General features: G+C 38.4%; 1 long non-coding RNA gene across 1 annotated transcript; it reads right to left on the reverse strand.

The window, feature by feature from the left end:
- Positions 1-5,858: 5,858 nt before the first annotated feature.
- On the reverse strand, positions 5,859-10,483 carry LOC129049915 (uncharacterized). Its single transcript, XR_008513307.2, has 3 exons — positions 10,180-10,483; positions 8,995-9,179; positions 5,859-6,186 (listed from the first exon to the last, which is right to left on the reverse strand). It is a non-coding gene; the product is annotated as an uncharacterized LOC129049915 (long non-coding RNA).
- Positions 10,484-20,513: the final 10,030 nt, after the last annotated feature.

Here is a 20,513-nt window from a genome sequence, read left to right on the forward strand (position 1 = left end):
AAAAGAGGAATGCTGGATTTAAAAAGCAATAAAAGAAAACAAATCCAGATAGGGAACAGGTCTGTTTCTTGGGACACATCAACCTTACACCACATTGTCAAAGTCACTTTTTATTGAAGAAGATAAACAGCAATTTTTTTTTTAGATGAAATCCCTCCATGGCTGATGTAAGAAAGAGGTCTTTTGGTAAAAATAGCAGTAATGACAACTTAGGTCCAGGTTTAGATTGCTGTGCCAAGATTCAGTTGTAGGGGTGAGTTGTGAACAGGCCAGCTGCTCATGTATTCAAGTGGATTTTGCTCCAAGAAGCCCAGGGGCTCTGCATTTGCGGGCAGGCTGAAGACAGGCAGAGTTCCTCGCCTTCAGAGCCTGGAACTTCTACTTCCCCATCACTTACTCTCTGGCTAAGCTTTGATTAAGCTCATTCACAGTGAGGTGTAAATGACAAAGGAGGTTCCTTGTTTGGTGTTAAGCCTCCTCCCACTAGAAATTCATAATGCACATTAGCATATTAAGATGTTGAGAAGTTCTACTGAGAAGAAACCTGTCTAATGTTGTTTTACCCGAAGTGTCCAATTTGACCATGGACCTCTTTTTGACCTCAGAATAACTACTAATATTTGGGGGAGCACTAGCATTGTGACAACTGTACTCCTTTCAGTTAAATGATTGCATTTCTCATCCATTCATTCTTTCAACAAATAGTTACGGAGACCTAGTATGTACCAGGCACTGGTGAGTAAAACAGGCACCTTCATGGAGTTTACATTGTTTAATGTTTGTCTCATCCATGGTTTGTTGTTTAATTAATTAACAAACATCATTAAAATAATCACACAAGTGAGAACAAAGCTGAGCCAGGGGAGCCCTTAAAGGTTCTCTTCCAGGTGACTGAGGAGACCTGGAAGCTGGTGCTAACTGGATGAACAGAGTGGAGGTCTGAAGGGAACAGCATTCTAGGAAGAGGCAACAGCAGTGACAAAGATCATGGTGGTATTCAAGGAAGCAGACTGCGGGTACCATTCCTGTTTGAGGCTAAAGAGGTGCATAAAAGCCAGATCATGTCAGAAAATTCTCTGGGAAGGATTTCTTTTGGCCCAAGGGTCCTTTCTCAGTGCGGCTGAAATCGCAGCACGTCTGTGTGTTGGGTACTTGCCAGGTCCTAGGTAGGGGCTGTGTCAGGTCACCACACAGACAGGCATTAGTGCCTTTGTTTTTCAGAGGAGGAAACAAAGGTCAGAGAAGCACATGGCCTACCAAGACCATGGAGCTCCTCAGGGGCAGAGTCAGGATTAAAATCCAAGTCTGTCTGAGTCCAAAGCCATGTGCCAAACTAACAAGCTGCTGAAGACTGCTGTCTGACATTACCGACTCCCTCCCCAAAGCACCTAGTTCCTGGCGCTTCTGTGGGATTCCAGACTCTGGTGGAGGGTGTAGCAGGGAAATGACAAATGCAAGTGTAATGTTCCGTGTCAGAAAGTATAGCAGTGAACCAAAAGGTAGCCATTCTGAGTACCAAGTGTGGACACAATTTTCCTTTTCATGCTTTAAACTAGCCTGTTGTCCTGAGCACAGCAGGGAAAGCCAGAGCAGCCTTTGGAAGTCCTGGTTTCCTGGGGCTCTGAGTCCTGAGAGGTGGTAGTGGATTTTAGATACCACAGGAGCACAAGCCTGTGGCCCCCATGGGCCTGTGTGCCAGCACCCTAGACCCCAGACTCCTGAGAAGTTACGGGACCCCAGGGAGATGAGTTGGTGATACCAGTGAGGCCTGAGAAATTCACAGCTGCCAAAGAGTACTTGAGCTGGAGGTTGGAAGCCGGGGAATTGGTTTCAAGGCCTTTTAGAAGCTCTTAGAGTCTGGCAGCCTGTTTCATGTGCAGAGTGAAAGCATGTCCTCAAAAAGCCCTAGATCTGCCCTACTTCCTCTCTGGACTTTCTTGAATATAGAGTGGCAGACAGGGCTAGAACCCCATTCTCCTGACATTCTCTATACCATACACTTACATGTGTGTATGTACATATGCATACATACAGGCATGCACACACACACACACACAACACACACACAATTCTTTCCATCTCCACATAAAACTTATTATAACTTGTGTCTGCATTTCAGAAATCCTGGAGTCTCTTATATCTGATAACGGTTCGGGGTAGCTATGTCCCAGTGAAATGTCATCTGGGGGGTTGAAATAGCTCCCAGGGTACACTCTCAGTCTAACCAAGTGGATATTCACTGGCCTACACTGAGAGACTCCGAGGGGACCACTAATCTCAGTAGGTCCTCCCTGCCCTTCAGAACATCACTGTCTCCAAAACAATCCCTCTGTAGGGCACAAGCTTTGAGCACACATATACTTGAATTTGATTCATGGCCTTGCTGTGCGACCCTGGCAAGACATTCAGCCTCAGTTTCCACATCTACAAGATGAAGATCTAATTCTCTCTTCATGAGGTTGTTGCAGCAACTAAATAAGCTCTTATAAGTGAAGCAGTTCACACAGTGCTGGGCACATGGTAAACTCTCAGTAAATAATAGAAGTTACTTCTATACAGATTGCCCAGCAGAACTCAAGGGCTCAAGGTACATAAGCAGGTGGGACTAGCAGGAAAACCTGCAGCAGTGTAATCTCTGGCTCTGGCCACCCCACCCCTTCCCACCCTGATCTCCAATCAAATCTAAGGGTCCTCGAATAAACTGACAAGTGGCCTAGGCTCTCTGCCATCTCCTTGGGCCGGGGCATATCTACAGGATTGAGGACACATAGGGTAGTAGATCAGGAATTATCTTCGCGGTAGTCCTTTCTTCATCTTTTCTTGGCTGTTTGATCTTAGGCAAATCATTTACACTCTGCATCTCACTTTTCTCATTTGTAAAATGAGAATAGTAATGACATTCTCCCTACAGGAAATTTGTGCGGATTAATGAGATAATGTAGAAAGGGTGCTTAGGGTATAGTTATGTTTTATGATGGAGAAAGAGGACTGATAGTTCAAAAGTATAGCCTCTGCTGGAAAACTTCCAGTAACAATGAGTTCACAGAAAGGTGATTACGTTGTTACTCAGTTATAATTGTTTAAGGTTTTCCCTTTACATTAAATGGGTATCTGTTCATTTCAACCTTGACACATGTGGATTTCATAGGACAAACTCCAGATCCCTAAATTAGAATTTCTGAGGGACAGGACCTGAACTTGTAGAGTTAAAAGCCCCAGTTTTAACTGTGACAAGCCAAGACTGCCCACCACCGGACTATGGACCAACAATGACCTGGAGTTGGGGCAGAACTCTCCAGGGCTAACACAAATATGACCAAGTTCTATGGATGGCAGGGACAGAAACATAACCTCATTCAAACTGTACGCTTAAATAGAAGTTTGGCTAAAGTGGGAAATGTCCCACTTAGGAAAGTTTATTAGGAAAATCTCCAAATAGCTTAGACCTTCTGGATCTGTCTGACTTCTCCAAATGACCACACTCTAATTTATTCCTCCAAAAGTCACCCCCGGGTATCTCCTATGTGACTTGAGATGAAACAGGGAGAATGGCCACAGAAAGGTTGGCTAAAGGATTAGAGAGATTGTACACCTTCAGACTCAGGGGCTATCAAACAGTGGCAGAGTGAAGAGTGAGTGAGGAGACTTCCCTCCTGTACCCCCACACACACCTTAACTGGTATCTGCAAGTACTTGCACTAAAATGGGCACATTTTAAAGCAGAAAGAAACTTTAACCACTATTTAGTTTGTGGGTACATAAGAGATTCAGCCTATAGGTCAAGAAAGTGTTTTGCCCTATAATGTGTTTTGTATAGTAAGTTATTTAAAGCATAAAATGTAAGCAATACAATTATACGGAAAATATACTGACTTCTAGTACAACATTCTTTTTCCATGCTCTTCATCTTGGAACATATTTACACATTGCCATTTTATATAAAATTATGTTATTTCCCCTAGGAGATTGAGAGCTCCTTGAGGGAAGGGATCAGTCCTGATGCAAACTTACACAGCATTCTGAGTATTTGGAAGGTACTCATCAAACACTTGATGAAATATTAAATATTGTGGAACTTGTAATTTATGTTGCTAAACCTAGATCCAAGATAGGGCTGGCCTGTTTAGAAGTTACCACCCCAGCACCTTTTGCCACACTATGACAAAACAACCCTGGGAAGCCCCCAAAAGTTTCTCTGACTGCTTACCAAGTTTCTCTTTCTGCTTACCAAGGTAACTTTCCACTCCCATTACCTAAGTGACAGAATATGTGGGTCTCTAGAGACAAGGCTCATGGGATTTAGTTTCTCTTTTCCTTTTCCTTGCAGTGCAACATGTACAACATTGGCTGAAAAAATACTTTTTATGGAGGGTGAGTTAAATTGCAGATAAGTGGTGTCTCTATTTACTCAATCGACCGGGTATAGATCTGGGGCAATAAGTAGTCTCTTGACGGCTACTGTCGGCAGGATCCTTCTCAGAGCAATCCTTCGAATGCAAACCTGTCTTAATCATTTATTTTGCTTCTGCCATTTTGTTTTGAGATACCTGATTTCTGGAGGAAGAAAGTTACTTCTGCCCAAGACCTGAGTTTCTCTCCTTATAGCCCCTGGAACTCAGCATGAACTAATCCCTTAAGTGTCTTTGTGGTACAAGGCCAAAAATCAAGGCACTTGATATTACATGCTACCTTGACATCTTGTAAAATCTGGAGGTCCTTGAATGGCCTAACTGCAAGTTCCCCTCCTCATTCTGCTCTTGTAGATGAGGTCTCCTATCTAAACAACCTTTGTTAAAGTGCTCAAGAACGATTCCTGCTTATCCCTGAGTAGTGGGGTTCAGGCCACAGTATTCAAACAAGCCAATCACGTCCTCTTGTGGGAATTGGGAGGCACCATATCCTCTTGATGCTACAAAGCTTGCCTCCAACAGCCCCTCTCTGTTCACTCTGCTCCCAAGTGCAACCCCCATGCAGCCCTGCATGGCATCCAGTGTCCTCCCAGGCTGTGTGTGACTAACACACTGCTGCTGATCTCATCGGGCTGGTGTTGGGGGTTGGGTGTTTCGCATTCCCATGATCCTAGAGCAAAAAATCCTCCCTCGTCAATGAGGTGAGGAAGAGGCGATTAAAACATCTATGCCCACACCGTTCCTAAAGTGAATCCTGTGGGTATTAGTTCTTGTGCCCCTTCTTTAGCACCCCTAAGCTGCACCTATTCCCTGCAGATTTTTCACTGCTTCTGCTGCCCTTCTGGATTGCTAGGTGCTGCCTGTCCCATACTTTTCCACCTCCAGTTCTTCACGCTTAGCAAGTGACCACCACCTCTTACTCTACCAACACTGACAGTGAGGGGAAGCTTCAGAAACAACTTCTTCAATGTCAGTAAAAAGAAATGATTTCACTTTCCTTCTCTAGCAACATTAATGTTCTCCAAGTCCTCTTTAATATTTTACTACGTTTACCCTACCACTGTGAGGGTTATCCACACATATTCTGAGAGTAAAGAGAGCTTTTGCTGTGGAGACTCAACTGTCTGTCAAAAGGATAGTCAGCTAGTAGTAGCCCTTTACAAAAAAAAAACAAAAAAACCCACTACTCTGAGAGGCCACTTACTTTTTTCACTTTCTTGCGATGCTTAAGCTGACTAAAATGTGCTCATGGTAGTGTACATTACCAACTGATTGATCTACTTCTTTTTTTCTTTTTCTTTTCTTTTGAGATGGAGTCTTTCTCTTGTCACCCAGGCTGGAGTGCAGTGGTACAATCTCAGGTCACTGCAACCTCCGCCACCCAGGTTCAGGCGATTCTCCTGCCTCAGCCTCCCCAGTAGCCGGAACTACAGGCACATGCCACCACGCCCTACTAAATTTTTGTATTTTTAGTAGAGATGGGGTTTCACCATGTTGGCCAGGCTGGTTTCAAACTCCTGACCTCAGGTGATCTGCCTGCCTCGGCCTCCCAAAGTGCTGGGATTACAGGCATGTAATCCCATGAGCCACCGTACCCGGCCTGATCAATCTGCTTCTAACGTTCAGTTTCTGCAGTAGGCCTTGACATGCCCTCAGGAGCCTTGAAGGGAAAAGAACATCCTTCCTGAGTTGCATCAACTGAATTGTGGTGGATTCCTCCCGTATTTTAGGATGTAGATCTTCCTTCTGCAGCTTTATGACCATTTAATCAGTTCACCTGAAGATTAGAAAATTAGATTTATTTAGATTAGTTAGAAAATCTAGGTGTCTATTTATCTAACTTCAGACTAGAGAAGGCCTAAGTTTAAAAGAAAAATAAGAAAACGTAAAGTTTACCTATTTTGTAATAGGTAAACTTCTGCAGGCCAAAATTAAAAATCCGTATGTGAAGTTAAAGGTCAAATTGGAGAAAAGATGAAACATACGTATCTGTCAAAGTGTTTCTAGCCTTACTGTTAAAAGAGCTCTTACCAAAAAGATAAAGATAAATTCCCCAATAGAAAGCTCACTATTCCAATAGAAAAGTCATTCTAATATATGGTTAGGTAATTTACAAAAGAATCACAAATTGCCAATAGGCCTATGCAAAATATTCATCCTCTCTAGCAAACAAATGCATGCAAATTAAAGTAAGAGTAAGGCACTATTTTTGCCTATCAAACCAACAGTGAGTGGGCTTTCCTATCTTGTGAGTCTTGGTGGTAAGATAGACAGGGCTTATGTCCCTGGAGGGACAAACACCAGATACTTTCATTCCCACCTCCTGGGCTTGGGCACTCAGATGTGACAACCTAAGATTGTGTGTCTTTTGCTAGTCATGCCGAGAAACTGGAAGACAACAGAACTCTTTCTGGCTGCAGCAGCAACATCCAGTTTCCAGGAGCTGCCAGGGCAGAGCTGCCAGCGTGGTGTACGGTGTCCAGTGTCCAATAACCAGGCCCAGTGCCAGCAGTGGCAGGCTCTCATTAGGCCTCAGTGGCAATGGCAGAGGAGTCCTCGCTGAACTGGATCTGCAGCAAAGACTTGGCTGGGGCTCTGGCTGCACAGGCTTCCTGCATTCCTGCCCATTTTCTAAGTCTGAGGCTCTAGCTTTCCTGACAAACCTGTGGGCTGCCCAACACTTTGCATAAATAAGTTCTTGTGGTGGTTTCTGTTGCTTGATTGATAAAGCAATATAAAGAGAAAGCTCTCCAACCTAGTAATTTTACTTCTTGGGACATATCCTACGTAAATCATTAGAAATGTGCACACTTATTTTTATTTTTATTTCAGTAGATTTAGAAGTACAAGTGGTTTTTGGTTACATGGATGAATTGTATCGTGGTAAAGTCTGGGCTTTTAGTGTACCCGTTCCCTGAATAGTGTGAAATGTGCACGTTTAAATAAAAGGATATTTTTCAAAGCCCTGTTGAGGATAGCAAGAACAAGGAAAAAGTCTGAATGTCCTATAAGAAATTGATTAAATGGATTATAACATAGAATATTATATAGCAATTAAAATCTTGTTCTTAAAGGATACTAAAAGACATGTTAAAATACTCATATGATATAAAATTAAAAAGGAAAATGTTCAACAATCATCTAATTTTTCATAAATAATCAAAATGCTAATGGTCGCTTTCTCCTGAATATGGGTCTACTAGTAAGTTTTATTTTCTTTATACTTATTTTGTATCTCCTAATCCTCCATAATGAGCATGTATATTTTTACCTTTATCAAAAAAGTAAACAAAAGCTGTATTAGAAAAAATAGATTTATCTGAAACTGTCAAATGGACTAGTTGGTTTTTTGTTTAGTTGCATGTTTGCTTTTCGCAGTTTGGTAATAGATCTTCAACTGGCAAAGGAAAGGGAAGATTTGCTGTACCTTTTTCACAACAACCCAAAGAACCATCTCAATAAAACAATGGTTTTAACTTAGGAAACTGAATTTTTAAAAAATTAAAAGGTAACCCAAAGTCATGTGTCCACCCAGGGCAGGATTTTTGAATTGGGGGAAAGATCAGAAGATAGGTGTGTGGACTGATGAGAGGAGGGTGGAGGGACACAAACTCCTAAAAACCTAGGAAGCACAAATATATTGTCATTCTCCACTGTGTATACTAATTGTCTTTGCTTTATGCTGATGTTGCTCTTAATAACATTCCTTACGGTGCCAGGGCACTTTGTGGTTTATCAAGTACTTGTACTTGCTCATACATTATTATTAGACTCATTTTACTGGAGAGAAAATTAAGCCCTAGAGAACCTAAATGATTTGTTGAATGTCTCATGTTTATTATGTGGATGAACTGGGCCTAGAAACCAGGTCTTCTGTTCTTTTGACTATTCCTGGAGGTGGCAGAGCAAAGTGGTTGAAAGCTTGGGCTTTGGAGCCAGACAAATCTGGGTGTGCACTCAGCTCTACCACTTCTTAATTGTGTGAACTTGGAGAGATCGCTTAGCCCCTCTCAACTTCCATTTCCTCATCTGTCAGGTGGGGATAAAAACATCTACCTTGGACAGTCCCTACAAGAATAAAAGGTAACTGCTATTATTATTACCCCACCCAAGCCCTTGACAAGCCTTGCTCTTAGTCTCCAGGTCAAATTGGATCCACATTGTAGGTTAAATTGTGCCCCCCAAAATTTATTTGTGAAAGCCCTAATTCCCACCTCAGAATGTGACCTTATCTGGAAATAAGGTCTTTGCAAATGTAATTAGTTAGGTTAAAATGAGGCCTTCAGAACTGTGACACAACAAATTTTTGTTGTTTATGTCACCTAGTTTGCAGTACTTTGTTATAGCTGCTCCAGGAATCTAATACAATCCCCTACTCAGTGTGGCACTGGTGATGTCAGTGCCTACTCACAGTTCCACGGAAGTTTTACCACTGCAATCAGCTGCCTTCTATGACCCTTTCTTTCATCCAACTTTATTGAGCAAAGAAAGGTCCCCAAAATGGAAATCCATGAGTGCTGGAGAAGTCCAAATCCTAGGTTTTAAAAAAATCAATCTGATTATAAAGATCTAATTAAAAATATACCTTAATCAGAAATGAGCTTAAAGTTGCCATTTGTGCTTTAATGGTCCATTTTTCAGAGTGGGCTCTCCCTTCAATCGGTGCTTACTCTGGAGCAATAATTCTCAATGTAGAATATCTAGGAATGAAGCTCAGGAAAATGTATTTTTGGAAAGCTTTTCAAGTGATTTTCATGATCAGCTGGTTTTCTAGAATAAAAATAACATTATTTAATTACTTTTGAAAATATCACCTGATTGCAATAAACAGCAAACCAAGACCCTAGAGAAGTAAAGTGTATGGATTCATTTCCTATTGCTGCTGTCACAAATTACCACAAATTTAGTGGCTTAAAACAACAAAAATTTATTATCTTACAGTTCCAGAGGATGGAAGCAGTAATATCTGTCTGCAGCACCCTGTTCCTTTGAGGCTTTAGGGAGGAATCGACTTCTTTGCTTTTTCCAGCTGCTAGAGGCCTCCTGTGCTCCTTGGCTTCTGACTACCCCCACAACCCCTCAATTTCTCTGACCTCTGCTTCCATCATTATGCCTCCTTCTCTGACTCTGATCCTCCTGCCTTCCTCTTATAAGGACACTTGTGATTATATTGGGCCCACCCAGACAATCCATTATAATCTTCTTGTCTCAATATCCTTAACTTAATGACATGTACAAAGTTCCTTTTGCCTGTAAGGTAACATATTTACGGGTTCCAGGGATTAGAATGCGAAGATTTGAGCAGGATCATTATTCTGTTTACCATGGTACAAGAAAGTTGTTTTTTAAATTTTTTTTTTTTTAGTTAAAGAAGGATTATTGTTGTTTTGAGGTTTACATCCTTTTTGCAATTCTGGACTCTTGGACCTTTGGTCATTTATAGGCCCATCCTCTCCACTTTTCTAATTTTCAGTTAAGAACTAGCATTTTTAAAGTAATGATTTTAGAATAAACTTACTAGTACTTGGATGTCTTTGGAAAAGAAGAGAGCAGAATCTTTTATTCCATTTTTGTTTTCAGAATTACAGAACCTGAGTTTCGAATGCTACAGGAATTTTCTAACTATTTCAAAGGATGCTGTTAAATTTTCTAAAATATATTATGATGAAACTTATTTTTACCTATATATTTTGGGGGTAGGAAGAACTGTGTTGCAAAAAAATTTTCAAGCATCAGTATATTATAATATTGCCAAGCAAACATGTCTTACATCACAGTTTCTATGGGTCAGGAATCTAGGTGTGGCTTAGCTTGCTCCTCTGCCTCCAGAGCTCTCATGAAACTACAGTCAAGGTGTTGGCCACGGCTTGTAGTCATCTCAAAGCTCGACTGGGGATGGGTCCATTTCCAAGCTCATTCAGGTGGTTGTTGGCGGGCTTCCATTTCTCCCATGTTGTTGCACCAAGCGCCTCAGTTCCTCATTGGCTGTTAGCCAGAAGCAACCCTTAGTTCTTGCCAAATGGACCTCTCCATAGGACAGTTCACACCATGCTGGCTTGTTTCATCAGTGCAAACAAGCTAGAGGGCAGAGAGAGTTTCAGCAACACAGAAACCACAGTCTTTTGTAACCTAATCTTGGAAGTAATGTACCATCAAGTTCACAATATTCTATCTGTTAGAAAAGAGTCACTAGGTCCAGCACACACTCAGTGGGGAGGGGAATTACACAAAGATGTTAATACCAGGAGATGAGGATGGTTGTGGCCATCTTAGAAGGCTGTCTACTACAGGTGCTAAATAGAAAGACAAGAGTCTACTCCAGACGACCTCTTGGGCTCCTCCTATTCTATTACTTCATGACACTTTCCCCTCTTTTTCCTAAATTCTAGCTGTCCGTCACACTGGGTTTGTCATTATTGCTGCAGGAATGGACGCAGCTAGCTTTCTGATCCTGTCATTTCTAATAAGTTTTTAGATGCTGATATACTCTGCAATGAATTCCTACTGTGTGCACAATGTTATGCCTCTATGACTGCTGCTTTCCAGTCGAAACTCCACATTTCCATCGGTGTAATCTTTCTAAAATGCTTATCTAATCCTATCATTTCCTGGCTTACTCTTGAAATAACCTACTGACGGTCTTCACTAAAACCTTGACATGGCAAGCAAGAATCTCGGTTAATAAGACCCACCTAGCTCCCATAATTTTTTTATTACTTTACCTCCCATTCCTACATAAAATAACAAGGGATTATTGAGTTATTTGAAGTTGCTCCGGGACTTCATAAGTTCTTTCCCAATCCTTTGTACAATATGCTGTTTCTGCTTGAAATCTATCCCTGGACACAACCACCAACTTTCTCTTCCCTGTTAACTTTGATTCAATTCATAGTCATATATGCATATTTATATCATAGGACTTTATATAATAATTGTATGCTTTGTGACTGTTCGCCTTATTCTGATCTCAGAGGAGTCTGTATGTTTATTTCACAATGCTCTTTTAGCACTCGGCTCTTTCTCATCTTATCACACTACAGTGTAATTGTTCATGTATTCATCAGTTTCTCCTCTACAGAAGAGTTCTTCAAACTGTGGGTTGTGTCTTGTTAGTGAGTTGTAAAATCAAACGGTAAATTATAACCAAAAGTTTTAAAAACAGTGAAATAATATAAAACAGCAGTGTGTATACCATGTAGTGTGTCTGTGTAGTTTCATTTTCAACTTTGTATGTTTATAAGCATATAAATATACAAATATTATGTATGTGTAAAGTGAAGCAATTCCCCCACCACCACCAAACATATTTGTCTGGGCTAGGTTACAGTAAAAAACCTTGAAAAACACTATATTAAATGGTAAACTCTGTTGGGCTGGAAACATGTCTGTCTTGTTCTTGATTATTTTCTGGCCTTGGCATATGGTAGGAATTCAATAAATATTTGTGACCAAATGACTGAACAAACAAATGAATAAAAACCGTATGATTCTGGTCCTTTAATCTATTAACATGGTGTCATACATTGATTGGTTTTAAGATGTTAAAACAAACTTGCATTCCTGTGATAAATTCCAAATAATTACAGCTCTAATGATTATGACTCTAACCATTTTTGCATGCCGCTGGATTTGGCTTGTCAGCACAGTCATGTGTCACTCAGCAACAGGGATATGTTCTGGGAAATGCATCATTCAGCGATTTCCTAGTTGTGTGAACATCATGGACTGTACATACACAAACCTAGATGGCATAGCCTAGTGCACACCTAGGGTATATGAAATAGTCCATTGTTCATAGGCTACAAACCTGTACAACATGTTACTGTATTGAATACTGTAGGCAGCTGTAACACAATTGTAATTATCTATACATATATAAACATAGAAAAGGTATAGCAAAAATACAGTAAGAGATAAAAAAGTGTACACCTGTATAGGGCACTTGTCATGAATGGAGTTTGCAGGACTGGAAGTTGCTCTAGGTGAGTCAGTGAGTGAGTGGTGAGTGAATGTGAAGGCCAAGGACATTACTATACAGTATTGTAGACTATAAACACTGTACACTTAGGCTATACTAAATTTATTTAAAAATATTTGTCTTTCTTTAATAATAAATTAACCTTAGCTTACTGTAACATTTTTACATTATAAAATTATTTTTTTACTTTTGACCATTTTGTAGTAATGCTTAGCTTAAAACACAAACACATCGTACAAACAAAAATGTTTTCTCTTTATATTCTTATTCTATAAGATTTTTCCTATTTTTAAATTCTTTTAATTTTTACTTTTACACTTTTTTTTGTTAAAAACTAAGACACAAAAACACACATTAGCCTGGGCCTACACAGGATCATCAATATCACTGTCTTCTGTCTCCACATCTTGTCCCACTGGAAGGTCTTCAGGGGCAATAACATGCATGGAGCTGTCGTCTCCTATGATAACAATGCCTTCTTTTGAAACACTTCCTGAAGGACCTGCCTAAGGTTGTTTCACAGGTAACTTTGTTGTTTTTGTTTTTTATGAGCAGAAGGAGAGCACTCTAAAATAATGATAAAACATATAGTATAGTAAATACACAAACCAGTAACAATTATTATCATTATCAATTATTATATACTGTACATGTGGTATACTTTTATATGACTGGCTCTAGGTAGGTTTGTTTACACCAGTATCACCACAAACATGTGAGTAATACATTGTACTACAACATTATGATAGCTACATGGTCACTAGGCAATAACAATTTTTCAGCTAAGACTACGGTCCTATATGCAGTCCACTGTTGATAGAAACATTGTTAGGCGGCACATGGCTGTATTTTTTAGGGTTTTTACATCTCCATTCATAAGGAATACATATTTGTAATTTTCTTTCCTTGTGATATATTTGTCTGGTTTTGGTATCACAGTGATACTGGCTTATGGAATGACTTGGAAAGTGTTCCAAATGTTCTAGTTTTTGGAAGAGTTTGTGAATGATTGGTGTTAATTCTTCTTTAAATATTTGGTAGAAGTCAACCATGAAGCCATTTGTTCCTAGGCTTTTCTTTATAGGATGTTTTTTGGTTACTAAATCAATATTTTTACTTGATCTAGATCTATTCAGATTTTATATTTCTTCTTAGATAAGTTTCCATAGTTTATGCTTTTTTAGAAATTGGCCCATTTCATCTAAACTATTGAATTTGTTGGCATACAAATGTTCACAGTATTCCTTTATAATCCTCTTTATTTCTGTAAAATTGCTAGTAATGTCCTCTATTTCATTTCAGATTTTAGTAATTTGAGTCTTCTCTCTTTTTTTTTGCCAGTCATGCTAAAGGTTTTCAGTTTTGTTGATCTCTTTGATGAGCCATTTTTAGGTTTTAAAAAAAAATTTTCTCCTTTGCTCTTCTATTCCCTAGTCACTTATTTCCATTCTAGTCTTTATTATTTCCTTCCTTCTGCTTGTTTGTGGCTTCGTTTACTCTTCTCATTTTAGAGTCTTAAGAGGAAAAGGAAGTTATTGATTTGTGATTTTTCTTAATTTTTAATATAGACTTCAAGCTACAAATTTCTAAGCACTGTTTGAGCTGTATCCCATAAGTTTTGGCATGTTGTATTTTTGTTTCCAACAATCTCAAAGTATTTTATAATTTCTCTTGTGATTTATTATTTGAACCATTGACTAAGAGTATGTTGTTTGAGGCTGGGCGCGTTGGCTCATGCCTGCAATCCCAGCACTTTGGGAGGCTGAGGCGGGCGGATCACGAGGTCAGGAGATCAAGACCATCCTGGCTAACACGGTGAAACCCCGTCTCTACTAAAAATACAAAAAATTAGCCGGACATGGTGGTGGGCACCTGTAGTCCCAGCTACTCAGGAGGCTGAGGCAGGAGAATGGCATGAACCTGGGAGGCAGAGCTTGCAATGAGCCGAGATCACGCCACCGCGCTCCAGCCTGGGTGACAGAGTGAGACTCTGTCTCAAAAAAAAAAAAAAAAGAGTATGTTGTTTGAGTTCTACACATTTGAGATTTTTTTATATTTTCTTCTATTATTGACTCTTAATTTCATTATATTGTGGTCAGAGAACATCCTTTGCATGATTTCGATCCTTTTAAACTTATTGAGACTTGCTTTATGGCCTAACATATGTTCTATCCTGGACAATGTTTCATGTGCACTTGAGAAGAATGTCTATTTTGCCATTGTTGGGTAGAGTGTTTTATAAATATATGTTGAGTCTACTTAGTTTATCTTCTTGTTCAAGTCTTCTAGGTTTAATTTATAGTGTTATTTATGTTTATTTGAATGATCTTCTGTCTAGTTGTTTTACGCATTATTGGAAGTGGAGTATTGAAGTCCCCAAATATTACTGTTGAACTGTTAATTTTTCCCTTACATTCTGTCTGTTTTTCCTTCACATATTTTAGGGATTTGTTGTTAAGTGCAAATATGTTTATAACTGTTATATCCTATTGATGAATTGACTCTTTTATCATTATAAAATGTTCCTCTTTGCCTCTAGTAATAATCTTTGTCCTAAAGTCTATTTTCTCTGATATTAATATACCCTCCCCAAGTCTAATTTCCTTACTGATTGAACAGTATACCTTTTTCCGTCTATTTACCTTCAACATTCTTCATGTCTTTGAATCTTAGGTGTCTCTCTTGTTAACAGAATACAATCTGATTCTGTTGGTTTTTTACCCATGCTATTAATCTTTGCCTTATTTAATGTAATTACTGAAAAGATAGCATTTATGCCAACCATTTTGCTATTTGGTTCCTGCATGTCTTACGTCTCTTTCATTTCTCTATTCCTTCATCATTGCCTTCTTTAATATTAAAGACATACTTTCTAGTATACTATTTTAATTCCTTTGTCATATCCTTTACTACGTATGTTATTTGAGTTATTTTCTTAGTGATTGTCTCAGAAGTTACAATTGACATCTTAATTATAACATCTAATTCAGATTAATAGCATCTCACTTTTAATTGTACAGAAAAACTTTGCTTCATTGCAACAAAAGCCAAAATCGACAAATGGGATCTAATTAAACTGAAGAGCTTCTGCACAACAAAAGAAACTATCATCAGAGTGAACAGGCAACCTACAGAATGGGAAAAAAATTTTGCAATCTACCCATCTGGCAAAGGTCTAATATCCAGAATCTACAAGGAATGTAAACAAATTTACAAGAAAAAGAACAAACAACCCCATCAAAAAGTGGGCAAAGGATATGAAAAGACACTTCCCAAAAGAAGACATTTATGTGGCCAACAAACATGTGGAAAAAAAGCTCAGCATCACTGATCATTAGAGAAATGCAAATCAAAATCACAATGAGATACCATCTCACACAAGTCAAAATGGTGATTATTAAAAAGTCAAGAAACAATAGATACTGGTGAGGCTGTGGAGGAATAGGGATGTTTTTACACTGTGGAAGACAGTGATTTATCCTTTCTCCTTTGCAGTGTTATTATTATACAAATTAAATCATTATACATTGTATTCTGATCAGCACTGGTTCATAATTATTGCATTATGCAATTGTTATTTAAATCAGATAGGATAAAAAGCATTATATGCAAAAAATACATTTATACTGTCTTTTATATTCACTTATGCAGTTACCTTTACAGGTGCTTATGGCTCTTTATTCCTTCACATGGACTCAAGTTACTTTCTAGCATCCTTTTGTTTCAGTCTGAAGAATTCCCTTTAGTATTTCTTGTAAAGATGGTTTTCTAGCAACAAATTTTCTCAAGTTTTGTTTCTTTTTATCTGAGAATGCCTTCATTTTTCCTTTATTTTGGAAGTACAGTTTTGCTGGATATAGAACTCTTGGTTAACAGTCTTTTTCTTTCAGCACTTTGAATATGCCATCCCACTGCCTTCTGGCTTGTATATTTTTAGAAAAGAAATCAGTGGTAAATCTTATTGAGCATTGCTGTATGTGGTAAGTCATTTCTCTCTTGCTGCTTTCAATATTCCCTCTTTGCTTTTGGTTTTTGGCAGTTTGATTATATTGTGTCTATCTTTGAGTTTTTTCTACTTGGAGTTCATTAATCTTATTAATTGTAAACATTAAAGTTTTTCATCAAATTTTGGAGGTTTTATGCTTTTTTTCAAATGTTCTTTCACCCTTTTCTCTCATTTTTTAATGGGACTTTTATTAAGAATATACTGGTCCACTTGATGGTGTCCTATAGATCTCTGAGGCTCTATTCATTTATCTTCACTCTTTTTTCTTTCTGTTCCTTAGACTGAGTAATATCAATTGACCTATCTTCAAATTCACTGATTCTCAAATATGCTACTGGAGCCCTCCAGTCAATTTTTAATTTCAGCTACTGTACTTTCAACTCCAGGATTTCAATTTGTTTCTTTTTTTATAATCACTAACTCCATTAATATTCTTTTTTTGGTGAATCATTGTTCTCATGCTTTCTTTCAGTTCTTTAGACATGAGTTTCCTTAATTCTTTGAACATATTTTAAATAGCTGATTTAAAGCCTTTGTCTAGTAAGTCCAATATCTGATCTTCCCTCAGGTGGTTTCTATCTGCTGTTTTATTTTTTTTTTGTTTTTTTGTCTGATGTATGAATTTTACCTTCTGGTTTTATTTCATAGATGATGGTTAATTTTATGCATCAACTTGACTGGATCATGAGATGCTCAGGTATTTAGTAAACATTATTTCTGGGTGTGTCTGTGACGGTATTTCTGCATAAGGTTAGCATTTGAATCAGTAGACTGAGTAAAGCAGATTGCCTTCTTGATATGGGTGGGCATCCTCCAATCTGTCAAGGCCCTGAGTAGAACAAAAAGATAGATGAAGAGAGCGTTTTCTCTTTGATTGACTGCTTGAGCTAGAACATTGGTCTTCTGCTGTTTTCAGATTGGGACTTACACCATCAGCACTACTAGGCATTTGGACTCAGACTGGAGCTACAGCATCAGCTTTCCTGTAGATGGCAGAAATCATGGGATTTCTCAGCCTGCATCACAGCATGAGCCATTTTCTTAGGCTAAACACACACACACACACACACACACACACACACACGTCCTATTGGTTGTTTCTCTGGAAAACCCGAATACACTATGTCTTGTAACTTTTTGTTGAAAATAAACATTTTAAATAATATAACGTGGCAACTCTAGGAATCAGATTCTCCTCTCTTCCCAGGGGGTTGCTGCTGTTTGTTGTTGTTGTTTGTTTAGCAACTTCTCTGAACAAATTCTATAAAGTCTGAATTCTTTGTCATGTGTGACCACTGAAGTCTCTGCTTAGTTAGCTTAGTAGTGCTAATCCTGGGACAGAAACTTCCTTGAATACCCAGAAACAATAAGTCTCCTGGTGTCTGTAAAGGGGCTCTGTGTGCATATTGGGACACACTCAGCCAGGCAGTATACAACTCTGCCTTAGGTTTTATTGCTTGCTTGTGTAAACCCTTAAAGTTAGCCAGAGGTGACAGCTTAGGGCTTTCTCAGGTCTTTCACGACCATGTACACATCCCTGGGCTTTAAAAATGCTTTAAACATGCACATAGCCTTCTAGATTCTCAGGAATGTGCCTGGCACTTTTCAAAGCCCCTATGGACACATCATTCCCCAACTTTTATTTTTAAGCTTTTTGATTAGCCTATTGTTTGCCTCAGCTGTTATCTATTGCTTCAGGTTTCCATGACATTAAACAATCATTGATCATTTTTGATAAATATTCCCAGGGTAAAGGCTGTTTGCGCTGAGCAAGCTCTGAGTCATGTCAGTAAAGGCAGCCTTGAGAATGGGGTCTTCTAGGGAACCACCAGGCAGGTCAAACAATGACAGTTCTCTGGAGATGGGGCTTTGAAGGAGGCCCAGTCCTATTCTGCACCTTCCAGTGGTTGTCAGCCTGCTAATTTTTGCCATAATTGCAGGCTGTTCATTTTCAAGCATACCATGGAACTGGGAGAGGGCATGTGCGCAGTATGGAAATAAGACAAGTTAAAACACAACAAAGCTCACTGTTCTTACCATTATTCAATGATTTTTCTTGAATAAATGTTTCTGATATTGCCACAAGCCTATAGCTAATTTTCAGAGTTTCAAAAAAAAAAACTGGTTGTGACCATTTTGCCAGTGTTCTAATGGCTTTTGTGAAGAATAAGATTTTCTGAGGTCCTTAGTCTGCAATTTTCTCTGTCTTCTGTTAGTTAGCACCTTCTAACACCTAACCTCAGTTCTCCCCTAGTGCCACTTCTGCCTTATTCTATTATTAAGGCAGTTACAAATGCATACCTAACTTCAAGGAAAATGGGCATCTATTACAACTCATCATGGGGAAACAGAATTGCTCTTCTAGAACACGTGTGTTCTAGAGCACACGTGCTCTAGAAGAGCATACGAGACTAGAAATATTGTTGTCACCATTTTGGGAAAATAAGTTTGTCACAGTCTTCCCTCTAGCCATAATAATTTACAACTCTCCCATAGGCAAAATTCCCAACTCTAAAGAACCTCTAAAATCTTATCTGCTTTATATATTTATTAAAAAACAGCAAAAATTGGAATCAGACAGGGTCCAAATTCTATCTACTCATTTTTTCTACAAATTTGGACATGTGGTTTAACCTCTGTGAGCTTCTGTTTCTCATCTGTAAAATATAGGTAATAACACCTACCTTGAAGGGATATTGTCAGGATTGATAAAGATTCTAGCAAATGGCAATTGGTCAATAAATTGTAGCTATTATTTACACTTCTTGCCATGTTTAATAGAGTTTGACACACTATGTTTTCTTTGTATATGTGGTGTTTGATTAACTTGGCTCTTTTCAGATGTTGTGGGTTATGATTTACATCATCTAGATAATTTTATTGAGAAGTCAGTGAAAATTCTTGCTCTTAGAGTCTTCCAACTAACATTAAATAACTAACAAAGATATATCCAAATGAGAGAGAATTACAAGGAGTACTTCATGGGCTTTTAAACACTCTCTTGTAACATTGCCTTTGGGAATTTAAGTGTAGGACAGCAGAAATTTTATATGTTGTCAATTCAATGTATTACTGTTTTTCAGTTTTTGCTTTTCAATTTAGGCAGAACTGACATGTGATGATGATTTTAGTGATGACAGTCTAAATAGTCTGACTGCCTTTAAGTCAATATTTATGGCTACATAACCCAGATATGATACACATGACTCACCAGGCCATATAAGTCACTGGTATTTTACATCAAGCCAAGATTTTTCTTTTGGCATCGCATATTTCAAGTACTCACATTGTTCCCTTTAACCTTTCCATGCTTTTATTGTGATTGATAACACAAAAGAGTTTTGTGTATCTTGCCTACTTGGACAAAGGTCAGTACTTTTATGTCCCCTAAGAAACATACATACAGTTCTTTAAAAGTTCAGATGCATATATTTTATTATTTCTTTTAAGAACCTAGAATTGTCATAAGTATCATTTGAACAACAAATTATTTCTAACAGATATTTATAAAAGCATTTATATGATATATATAAGAGCCTGGTAAATAGTTTGCAATATAGTAGTCCCCCCTTTGGAGTTTCATTTTCCATAGTTTCTGTTACTTATGGTCAACTGTGGTACAAAAATATTAAATAGAAAGTTCCAGACATCATAGGCTCCTGATATTCAACCATTGACATTGTCATAGCTTGATGATCTAGAATCACCCAAAACAGATGATCCTCCTTCTAATGTATCATGAGAAGGTCAATAGTAGCCTAATGCTGTGTTATTCACCTCACTTCATCTTCTCATGTAGGCATTTTATCATTTCACATCATCACAAGAGAAGGGTGAGTATAGTACAATATGATATTTTGAGAGACAGGGAGAGAGAGAGACCAAATTCATATAACTTTTATTACAGGATGTTGTTATAAATGTTTGACTTTATTATGTTATTGTTGTTAATCTCTTACTATGCCTAATTTGTAAATTAAACTTTGTCATAAGTATGTATATATAGGTAAAAAGATAGTTCATATAGGGTTCAGTACTATCCACAGTTTCAAACATCCACTGAGGGTCTTGGAACAGATCCCTGCAGATAAAGGAGGGACTACTGTCTATTTTTTACATT

Source organism: Pongo abelii, chromosome 15 (assembly GCF_028885655.2).
Source record: "Pongo abelii isolate AG06213 chromosome 15, NHGRI_mPonAbe1-v2.0_pri, whole genome shotgun sequence".
Taxonomy (NCBI): domain Eukaryota; kingdom Metazoa; phylum Chordata; class Mammalia; order Primates; family Hominidae; genus Pongo; species Pongo abelii.